At 37.6% G+C, this 11,775-nt stretch overlaps 1 non-coding gene across 1 annotated transcript; it reads right to left on the bottom strand.

The window, feature by feature from the left end:
• Positions 1-11,200: 11,200 nt before the first annotated feature.
• LOC116871669 lies at positions 11,201-11,304 on the bottom strand. The gene has a single exon (XR_004383475.1). It is a non-coding gene; the product is annotated as a U6 spliceosomal RNA (small nuclear RNA).
• Positions 11,305-11,775: the final 471 nt, after the last annotated feature.

Genomic DNA, 11,775 nt, shown 5'->3' on the forward strand with positions numbered 1-11,775 from the left:
ACCAATGTGGCTTAAATACTGAAGTTTTAAAGGTCAGTGGGCTTGGCTAGGATAGAGCCCATAGGGTACTATGATGCTTCTTGAGAGAAGGCAGGCAAATAACTTGAGGCAGAGTGTGGAAACAGTGATTGGAAAGACAGCTGGGGCACACAAGAGGAGATGATTTACTCTTCTCAGAGCACAACCTGAGAGGCAGCCTTCTCAGAGACATCTTTCCAGGAACAATGAAGCTGGCAGGTGCCATTTCCTCCTTTTCCACCTACCCCTCCCAGCATAAACACAGAGCCACCTACAGGAAGCAGCACAGCACTGACACTGGCTACCTAACTTATTTACACCAAGCTCCCCAGCCCCAAAACTTCATGCTTTGATGGGACTGCCTCTCTCTGTCAAGTTTGCCTGAACCCCAGTGCAGTGGCCCCCCTCCTCCAGAAGAACAGCACAAATCCCTGCCCACAACATATCTCCCAATCAGAGACTTCTGCAGGGCTTCAGATCTCATGGAAGTGTCAGGTCTCATTTCACAAGCAGACCAGAGCACACCAAGTTAAAACCTATCACATTCAGGCCAACAACCAAACACTGCCCACAGGCAAGGAGAGCCTCTACAAATAACTGGCCTGAAGAAAGAGAAGCCAGAAGACAACAGCAGAGCACATGCAGACACACTAGAGATACTCCCTGAAGTGCCAGGCCCTGGGCATTACATGACCTTTTCTTCATAAGGTCATTATTTTCAGGAGCAAGAGATACAACTGGCTTCCCTAACACAGAGAAGAAGGCAAGACTTAGACAAAATGGAAAGACAGAAAAATTTACCTCAAATCAAAGAACAAGATAAGGCCACACCCAGATCTGAGTGAAACAGATATAAGTAATAAGCCTGATAGAGAATTTAAAGCAAAGATCATAAGGATAGTTACTGGCAAAGAACAAAAGACAACAGTGAGAACTTTCCCACATAGATTAAAGAGTTAAAAAAGAATCAGAGATGAGGAGTGTAATAAATATTAGAAATACCCTTGATGCAATGAACAGCAGGCTGAAAGAAGCAGAGGAATGAATTAATGATTTAGAAGACAAGGTAATAGAAAGCAATGAAGATGAACAAAACAGATAAAGAAGAAGAATGCAACAGGAGAATAGACTTAGAGAACTCAGTGACTCCATCAAGTCTAATAATATTCGCATTATAGGAGTCCCAGAAGAAGAAGAGAGAGAAAAGGGGAGACAATTTATTTCTAAGAAATAATAGCTGAAAACTTGCCTAATCTGGGGAAGGAAACGGATATCCAAATCCAGAAGGCACAGAGAACTCCCATCCAAATCAATAAAATCAGGCCCACACCAAGATATACTGTAATTAATTTTGCCAAATATAGTGATTAAAAAAAAAGAAATCTTAAAAGCAGCAAGACAAAACATACAAGGGAAAACCCATAAGGCTAACTGGAGATTTTTCAACAGAAACTTGGCAAGCCAGAAGAAAGTGGCATGACATAGTCAAAGTGCTAAATGGGAAAAAAATCTATAGCTGAGAATACTCCGTCCAGCAAGGCTATTATTCAGAGTAGAAGGAGAGATAAGGAGTTTCCCAGACAAATAAAAAAATTAAGGAGTTCACGACCCCCAAATACATCTAGCCCTGCAAGAGATTTAAAAGGGATTCTTTGGTGGAAATGAGAGACCAAAAGTGATAGTATAAAAGCAAGAAACATAGGGTGCCTGGGTGGCTTAGTCAGTTAAGCCTCTGACTCTAGATTTTGGCTCAGGTCAAGATCTCTGGGGTCGTCGGATCAGGTACCATGTCAGGCTCTGCACTCAGCAGGAAGTCTCCTTGAGATTCTCTCTCTCCTCCTTTTGCCCTCCCCCCTGCTCACACACTCTCTCTTTCTCTTGCTCCCTTACATCTTTTTAAAAAAATAATAAATAAATGAATAGAGGCAGGAAACATAAAAGCAGTAAGAATGAATGTTTCTGTAAAAATCAGTCAAGGGACTCACATGCACACAAAAGATATAGGATATAATAATATATACCTCAGCTGTGGAGAGGAAAAAAGAGCAGGCTCAAACTTGAAAGACCATCAACTTAACATGGACTGCTATTTGCAGAAGAAGTTAAATATGAACCTAATGGTAACCATATAGCAAAACCACTAATAAACATGCAAATAATAAAAAGAAAGAAACCCAAATATGTCACTAAAGAAAATCAGTTAAATGTGAAAGACAAGAAAGAATCAGAGAACATCTCCAGAAGCAACCACAAAAAGAGTAATAAAAAGGCAATAAATTCATATCTATCCATAATTACTTAGAATATAAATGGACTAAACAATCCAATCAAAGGAAATAGGGTAACAGAATGGATAAAATAACAAGATCCATCTACATGCTGCCTACCAGAGACTCATTTTAGAGTGGAGAAATGGAGAAGCATTTATCATGCAAACTGATGTCAAAAGAAAGCTGGTGTAGCAATATTTACATCAGACAAACTAGACATTAAAATAAAAACTGTAACAAGACAAAAGAAAGGCACTGTATTATAATAACAGGGACAATCCAATAAGAAGATACAACAATTGTGAATATTTATACCTTTGGCATGGGAACACCCAAATATATAAGATAATAACAAACAAAAGGAACTAGTTGATAATAATACAATAAGAGTCCAGAACTTTAACACCCCACTTACAGCAATGGACAGATCATCTACACAGAAATTAAAAAGGAAACAATGGCTTTGAAAGACCATTAGGTCACAAAATGGGCCTCAACAAATACAAAAAGATTGAAGTCATCCCATGCAACTTTTCTGATCATTACACTATAAAACTAGAAGTCAACCATAAGAAAAAAATCTAGAAAGACCTCAAGTACATGGAGGTTAAATAGAATCCTATTGAACAATGAATGGAAATCAAGAAAATCAAGAAATCAAGAAATAAAATAGAAATCAAGAAATAAAATAGTATGTGAAAACAAATGAAAATGAAAACACAACAGCTCAAAACCTTTGAGATAAAGCAAAATCAGTTCTAAGAAGGAAGTTTAGAGCAATACAGGCCTACCTCAAGAAGCAAGAAAAATCTCAAACAACCTAACTTTAGAACTAAAGAAGCTAGAAAAAGAACAACAAACAAAGCCTAAAACCAGCAGAAGAAAGGAAATAATATAGGTTAAAGCAGAAAATAAATGATATATAAACAAATATATATATATATACATATATATGTAGTATGTGTGTTTATATATATATATATATATATATATAGTGTGTATATATATATATATATATACACACTACTTCAATGAAACCAGGAGCTAGTTCATTGAAAAACTTAACAAAATTGATAAAATCTCTAGTCAGACTTATCAAAAGGAAAAGAGAAAGACCCAAATAAATAAAATCACCAAATAAATAAAAGACCTAAATAAATAAAATCACAAATGAGAAGGGAGAAATAACCAATACCAGAGAAATATAAACAATTATAAGAGAACATTATAAAGAACTATATACCAACCAATCGGACAACCTAAAAGAAATGAATAAATTCCTAGAAACATAAAAATTACCAAAACTGAGATAGGAAAAATGAAAACTTCAGCAGACCAATGACCAGTAATGAAATTGAATCAGTAATCAAAAACTCCAACAAACAAAAGTCCAGAACCAGATGGAGTCACAGGCAAATTCTACCAAACATTTAAAGAGTTAATACCTATTCTCTCAAGCTAATTCCAAAACTCTCAAATTCATTCAATGAGGCCAGAAATACCCTAATATCAAAACCAGATAAAGACCCTAATATTAAAACCAGATAGGTGCAAAAATTCTCAATAAAATACCAGCAAAACAAATCCAACAATTCATTCAAAAAATAATTAACCACAATCAAGTGAGATTTATTTCTGTGTACAAGGGTTATTCAATATTCACAAATCAATCCATGTAATACATCACATTAATGAAAGGACAGGAACCCCATGATCATTTCAATAGATGCAGGAAAAGCCTTTAACAAAGTACAACATCCATTCATGATAAAAACCTCAACAAAGTAGGTTTATAGGGAATGTACTTCAACATAATGAAGGCCATATATGAAAAATCCACAGATGATATCATCCTAAATGGGAAATAACCGAAACTTTTCCTTCACAGCCAAGAGCAAGACAGGGATATTCACTCTCACCCCTTTTATTCAATATAGTACTGGAAGTCCTAGCTTCAGCAATCAGAAAACAAAAAGAAAGAAAAGACATCTAAGCTGGCAAGGAAGAGGTAACACTTTCACTGTTTGCAGATGACATGATAGTGTGTGTAGAAACCCCAAAAGGGACCACCAAAAAAACTGCTAGAACTGATACATGAATTCAGTTAAGTTGCAGGATACAAAAACCAACATACAGAAATCTGTTGCATTTGCATACACCAATCATGAAGCAAGGAAAGAGAAATTAAGGAATCAATCCCATTTATAATTGCATATGCATAAAATGGAATAATACTCAGCCGTAAAAAGAAGGAAGCCTTGCCAGTGGCAGTGACATGAATGATGCTAGAGTGTATTATGCTGAACATTTGTCAGAGAAAGACAAATACCATGTGATTTCACTCATACATGGAATTTAAGAAACAAAACAAATGAGGAAAGGGGGGAAAAGAGAGAGAGGCAAACCAAGAAACAGACTCTTCACTATAGAGAACCACCTAACGATTAGCAGAGAGGAGATTGCTGGGGGGATAGAGAGAGCAGTTGATGGGAATGAAGAAGCACACTCCTGATAAGCATCAGGTGATGTCTGGACATGTTGAATCACTATATTCAGTACAACTGAAACTAATATAACACTGTATGTTAACTAACTAGAATTAAAAATAAAACTTAAAAAAAAAATGAGAGGGGACTTTTTCTGACTTTCCAAACTTAAGGTCCATTGCAAGGTGGGGAAGATTTATTTCCAAGGCTTTTTATCATTCAGATACACACATCATAAGCACTTGAAGCTACCAAGGTAAGTGTCAAGAGAGGTTGTGGAGAGGCTGCTATTGTCCACCAAATATCTGTGGTTTTCTTTCCTTGTGTGCTATATTGTCACAGAGAAGCAACTGTCCAGTAAGGAACTACATTTACCAGCACATTTTACCTTGGGTGGACCTCTGAGATTCCGTTTCGGTGAGTAGAAAGTGAGCTGAAGTGATATATTTTTAAACATTTCTGTCATGAGATTCTCCACTCTCCACTCTCCTACCTGCAGGCTGGATTTGAGGCTAATAGTCTCCATGCCAAGCGTTTCCTAAGCCTGGTACCTACACACTGCAGGGAGGAGAGTCCATGCTGCCACTTTGACCCGACAGGAGTGAGAAATAAATATCTATTATGTTAAGCCACAGAGAATCTGAGCTTTATTTGTTTCAGTAGCTAACATTACATTGCTAATAAAGGAATATGAATTAGAGAGCAACCCTTGCCCAGTAGCACTGATGGCCAAGCCACAAGGCAAAACTCAACATTTGACCACACTCTTCACCAATAAACATGTAGATGTCTCATTAGACAGCACAATGAGAGAGTATCAGACTGCTAGGAGAAATTACCAAGAAGTCCAACTTCCAAAATGACCCAAAGTCTCCCAAAGTGACCCAAAGCTACAAATCTTGCAAGAAGCTACCAAATGTTCCCAAGTTAAAACATTTCCCAGACCAAAGAGGTTCAGATAACCCTTGAATAAACATCCAAATGTCTGGGTGCTTATTTAAAAACAAAATAAATCTCTAATCCTTTCGAGGCCTTTATATTAGTAATGACTATTACTATAGTGGTTATGGGATGAAATCATCTATAACTAGAGGAGTTATAAAGCAGTAGCTATAAAATTTCCTCAGTAGAAAGGGATGTTGTTGAGTCTTCCTTAGGCCACTTTCTCTTTGTAATTATTTCTAAATCATTACCTTATGTCAACCATCACTACAGCAGAAACCCAATTCTTCATGACTTTTAAAAGAGATATAGAAGAGTCACTGTCAAAAATAATTATTGTGCTCAAGAAAGAGTGAATATCTGTTTTTAGTAAGAGAAAATGTTTATGTAAAGGAAAAAGACTATACAAATTTAATAGATTTAGTACTATAATAAAGAATGATTATACAAGAATGATGTCTGCAAAATCTAGTAAAAACATGCAGCCCACTTTCCTTAGTAGACCCTGTCTCCTTATAAATGCTTAGTAAAAAGTCAAACCACTTGAAAGGAAGGATTGTACTGTCCTTCTGCGAAATCAGCTTTATGGGCCATTTGTTCAACTTGTCCTGTGTCTTGTCAGGTGTGTCTCATGTTTACCACACTTGTCAGCATCTTTTCTCACCTTTCACTCAGTTGTACCTTTTAATGCATTGACAGCTTCCTTCAGCAAATTTAATGGCCTCTTTCAGACAAAGGAATAATTGGCTAATCAGATCTTCTGATTTGCAATAACCCTAAGGAAGGAGTTTCTTAGCAGTCCCCCAGACAGTTAAAAGCATGTCCCAGGCCTATAAATGATGGTGGAGCAGAAGTCACCAGGTACTTGTCAAGCCCGTGGAGCAGAGGACTGCACACAGGGTGGCACTTGTTGAAAGATTCTGCTTCAAGCCCTTCCCCTCCTAAGCATCCCCTTATTATTTTTTAACTAAAGCAAATTGCTTGTTTCTTTGCAAGTTAAAAACTAGTATTTTTCTTGAAGACTTTCCTAAGAGTTAACCATTATAATGTAAAAAAGCAGCATTCTTAAAATATTTTACCAGTTTATGCACTAAGAAATATTTCAAACTTAAGCTCTATGATATTTTATTTCTAAAGCACAAGAAAAGCTCTAATTTCCTGACAATGACACATAGAACCAGACCTCTACCATTGTATTGGGTGGCCATTTATTGTTTTACGATTCCTAACTCAGCTAACAACTTCTCCAGTGTGTCCCAGAAGAATCACACCCCTTCCCCACTCTCCATCCATGGAATCACATTAAACTGACACCTATCTAGCTTCAGGGGTGGGCTGAGCAGAAAGCGCTGTAGTTCTCTAGTGATCCAAATGAGTTAAGGCAGCATTTCCCAATCTTTGTCCATGGTATGGGCCACAAAAACAAACAAACACAAAATATTATTAAACTGAATAAAAGAATGGAGATACTCTAAGCCACAGATGACTAGCCTGGTCTCTGCTGACTGCACTTCAAGGCAGAAGAGATTCAATACCTCAGCCCACGTGCAACTTATTCAAGGGCTACCTGTATTAATATAGTATCCAGTGTGCTTGGCCACACCAAATGAAGCTCTAGATTAAGGGAGGCATTCACAAAACAATTCGGACCAATTTGATGATGAGATTAAATTCTGGTTTTGGTGTCTGACTCTTGATGTCAGCTCAGGTCATGATTTCAGGGCTGTGAGATCCAGCCCTGCATCAGGCTCCACACAGGCATGGAGTCTGCTTAAGATTCTCTCTCTCCCTTTGCCTCTTCCTGCCACACTCTCCCTCTCTAAAAATAAAAAAAATAAAATAAAAAAAAATAAAAAGGTAAAAAAGATAAACTCATGTTTTGGTGATAGGGAAAACAGAATCTCTATTTTCCTATAGACTAAGCTGTGATAATGATGTGAACCTGCAAAAGCAGGACTGCTCCGACAGACCGGAAGATGAAGACCCTTAGGCGTGTCTTTGTGCATACAATGAAAGACATGCTCCTGATCATTTCAGGAGCCATTTTGCACTTACGCCACTTTCTGTGATATACAATTGAAGCTGTAACTGCTGTTACATACAGATAAACCTCTGTATGTACCATATTACACTCCAACATTTTTTCACCTGTTGTCTCCCCAACTAGACTTTAAAGTTATTGAGGGTAGGATATGTATTAGTTAGATATGTCTGTACAGCAAAGTGCATGGCCCATATATTGAGGTATTCCATCAAGATATATGATTGTTAAAATGAATGCAAGAATGCATATTTTCAATTAAAAACTATGAATGAAATGGAATCAAGATTTTTCCTGTTGTAACCCACAGACATCTGAATGCCTTTATAAGCAAAGCCTTAAGAACTGGGTACCCTGTCCTGGGCTGCAATGTTGGTTCAACATCCGCAAATCAATCAATGTGATACAACACAATAATAAAAGAAAGAACAAGAACCATATGATACTCTCAATAGCTGCTGAGAAAGCATTTGACAAAGTACAGCATCCCTTCCTGATCAAAACTCTTCAAAGTGTAGGGATAGAGGGTACATACCTCAATATCATCAAATCCATCTATGAAAAACCCACAGCAAATATCATTCTCAATGGGGAAAAACTGAGAGCTTTTAACCTAAGGTCAGGAACATGGGATGTCCACTATCACCACTGCTATTCAACATAGTACTAGAAATCCTAGCATAGGCAATCAGACAACAAAAAGAAATAAAATGCATCCAAATCAACAAAGAAGAAGTCAGACTCTCACTCTTTGCAGATGATATGATACTTTATGTGGAAAACCCAAAAGACACCACTCCAAAACTGCTAGAATTTATACAGGAATTCAGTAAAGTGTCAGGATATAAAATCAATGCACAGAAATCAGTTGCATTTCTATACACCAACAGCAAGACAGAAGAAAGAGAAATTAAGGAGTCGATACCATTTACAATTGCACCCCAAACTGTAAGACACCTAGGAATAAACCTAACCAAAGAGGCAAGGAATCTGTACTCAGAAAACTATAAAGTACTCATGAAAAAAATTGAGGAAGACACAAAGAAAAGGAAAAACATTCCATGCTCATGGATTGGAAGAACAAATATTGGGGAAACGCATATGCTATGTAAAATAATCTACACATTTAATACAATCCTTATCAAAATACCATCAATTTTTTTTTCAAAGAAATGGAACAAGTAATCCTAAAATTTATATGGAACTGGAAAATACCCTGAATAGCCAGAGGAATGTTGAAAAAGAAAGCCAAAGTTGGTGGCATCACAATTCCAGACTTCAAGCTCTATTACAAAGCTGTAATCATCAAGACAGTATGGCACTGGCACAAAAACAGACACATAGATCAATGGAGCAAAATAGAGAGCCCAGAAATCGACCCTCAACTCTGTGGTCAACTAATCTTCAACAAAGCAGGAAAGAATGTCCAATGGAAAAAAAGTCTTTTCAACAAATGGTATTGGGAAGTTTGGACAGCCACATGCAGAAAAATGAAACTGGACCATTTCCTTACACCACACCCCAAAACAGACTCAAAATGGATGAAAGACCTCAATGTGAGACAGGAATCCATCAAAATCCTTGAGGAGAACACAGGCAGCAACCTCTTCGACCTCAGCTACAACAGCTTCTTCCTAGAAACATCGCCAAAGGCAAGGGAAGCAAGGGCAAAAATGAACTATCAGGACTTCATCAAGATCAAAAGCTTTTGCACAGCAAAGGAAACAGTTAACGAAACCAAAAGATAACTGACAGAATGGGAGAAGATATCCGCAAATGACATATCAGATAAAAGGCTAGTATCAAAATGCTATAAAGAACTTAACAGACTCAACACCCAAAGAACAAATAATCCAATCAAGAAATGGCAGAAGACATGAACAGACATTTCTGCAAAGAAGACATTCAGATGGCCACCAGACACATGAAAAAGAGCTCCACATCACTCAGCATCAGGAAAATACAAATCAAAACCACAATGAGATACCACCTCATACCAGTCAGAATGGCTAAAATTAACAAGTCAGGAAAGGACAGATGTTGGAGAGGATGTGGAGAAAGGGGAACCCTCCTACACTGTTGGTGGGAATGCAGGCTGGTGCAACCACTCTGGAAAGCAGCATGGAGGTTCCTCAAAAAGTTGAAAATAGAGCTACCCTACGACCCAGCAATCGTACTGCTGGGTATTTACCCTAAAGATACAAATGTAGTGATCTGAAGGTTCATGTGCATCTGAACATTTATAGCAGCAACGTCCACAATAGCCAAACTATGGAAAAACCTAGATGTCCATCAACAGATGAATGGATAAAGAAGAGGTGGTATAGATACACAATGGAATACTATGCAGCCATCAAAAGAAATGAAATCTTGCCATTTGCAATGACATGGATAGAACTAGAGGATATCATGCTGAGTGAAATAAGTCAATCAGAGAAAGACAATTATCATGATCTCTCTGATATGAGGAATTTGAGAGGCAGGGCGGGAGGTTGTGAGGGTAGGGAAGGAAAAAATGAAACAAGATGGGATCAGGAGGGAGACAAACCATAAGAGACTCTTAATCCCACAAATAAACTGAGGGCTGCTGGTGGGGGGGGGCTAGGGATAGGGTGGCTGGGTTATGGACATTGGGGAGGGTATGTGCTATGGTGAGTGTTGTGAAATGTGTAAGTCTGATGATTCATAGACCCGTACCCCTGGGGCAAATAATACATTATATGTTAATAAAAATAATTAAAAAAAAATAATCTGGGTACCCTGGACTATAATATGTGGAGAGAAAGATAACTAGTTAAATGACTTTATTTAAAAAGTACATTGCCAAATTTATTTTTCATTTTTTTGAAGCTGTAAGTGTCCCCATCCTAGTCAAGTGGCCTCAAGGTTCAAGTAAACAAAAAAATAACAGCAACAGAAATGCTAAAATTCTTATCTTTCAGTTCTTCTTTACTTATTTATTATAGTTCTTAATTACTTATTCTAACGCCTTCCCCTACGTTAGACACTATAATTGCTTCCTCCCAGTGCCCCTGAAAGAGAAATCAATTCTTATTCCAAAACCATGGAAGTGATGGGCAGATGGGCATGATGACCAAAACAAACCAGGGCACAAATCAAGCTGACTGCGTTTGATTTTTAAACCTCCCCTCAGCAAATCTCTAAGACTGATCTATTGCAAAATTATCATCAGGTTTGCTTTGGTGATTTTGAATTTTATTCAAAGGGAAATCAGGATAAATTATAACTGACTTCCTTTCACAAAAAATACACTGTAGCTTCACTGAGAATTTAGAAACTGGGGTCAGATAGGAAGACTCACGTTGTTTTGAGCCAAGTGGGATTTTATTTACAGTATTCTGAATATGTCAGTTGGATAGCAGATTAACTGGGAAAAGGGAAAGGAGAAAGATACAAGATAATTTTTCTTCTCTTTCTTTTTTAAAAATATGGAACCCTTCATGAATTTGCCTGTCCTCCTTGCACGGGGGCCATGCTAAACTCTGTATTGTTCCAACTTTAATAAATGTGCTGCTGAAGCCAGCACAAGATAATTAACATTTGTCTCTGCATGGAGAATCATAAGCTGAGCCACATAACTTTTTTCTCCTAGAACTGTACCATACATTTCCTGAATTGTCTTAGACTGATCTCCACTGAAAAACATTTCAAAACCCTTAGGGCTTTTTGTTTTGTTTTGTTTTAATTTTTATTTTAGAAAGATCAGGAGGACAGTCAGAGGGAGAGGGAAAGAACCTCAAGCAGAGTCCCTGCTGAGCTGGGAGTCCAAAGCAGGGCTGGATTTCATGACCCTGAGTTCATGACCTGAACTGAAATCAAGAGTTGGATGCTCAACTGACTGCCCCTAAAGCCCTGGTGCCCCTAAAGCCCTTAGGTTGTTTGTTTTTTTTTTTCCTTTATTAGCATATAATGTATTATTCGCCTCAGGGGTACAGGTCTGTGAATCATCAGGTTTATACATTTCACAGCACTCACCATAGCACATACCCACCCATAT

The sequence above is a fragment of the Lontra canadensis genome, unplaced genomic scaffold (genome assembly GCF_010015895.1).
Source record: "Lontra canadensis isolate GAN:19392208 unplaced genomic scaffold, GSC_riverotter_1.0 scaffold1, whole genome shotgun sequence".
In the NCBI taxonomy this organism is placed as follows: domain Eukaryota; kingdom Metazoa; phylum Chordata; class Mammalia; order Carnivora; family Mustelidae; genus Lontra; species Lontra canadensis.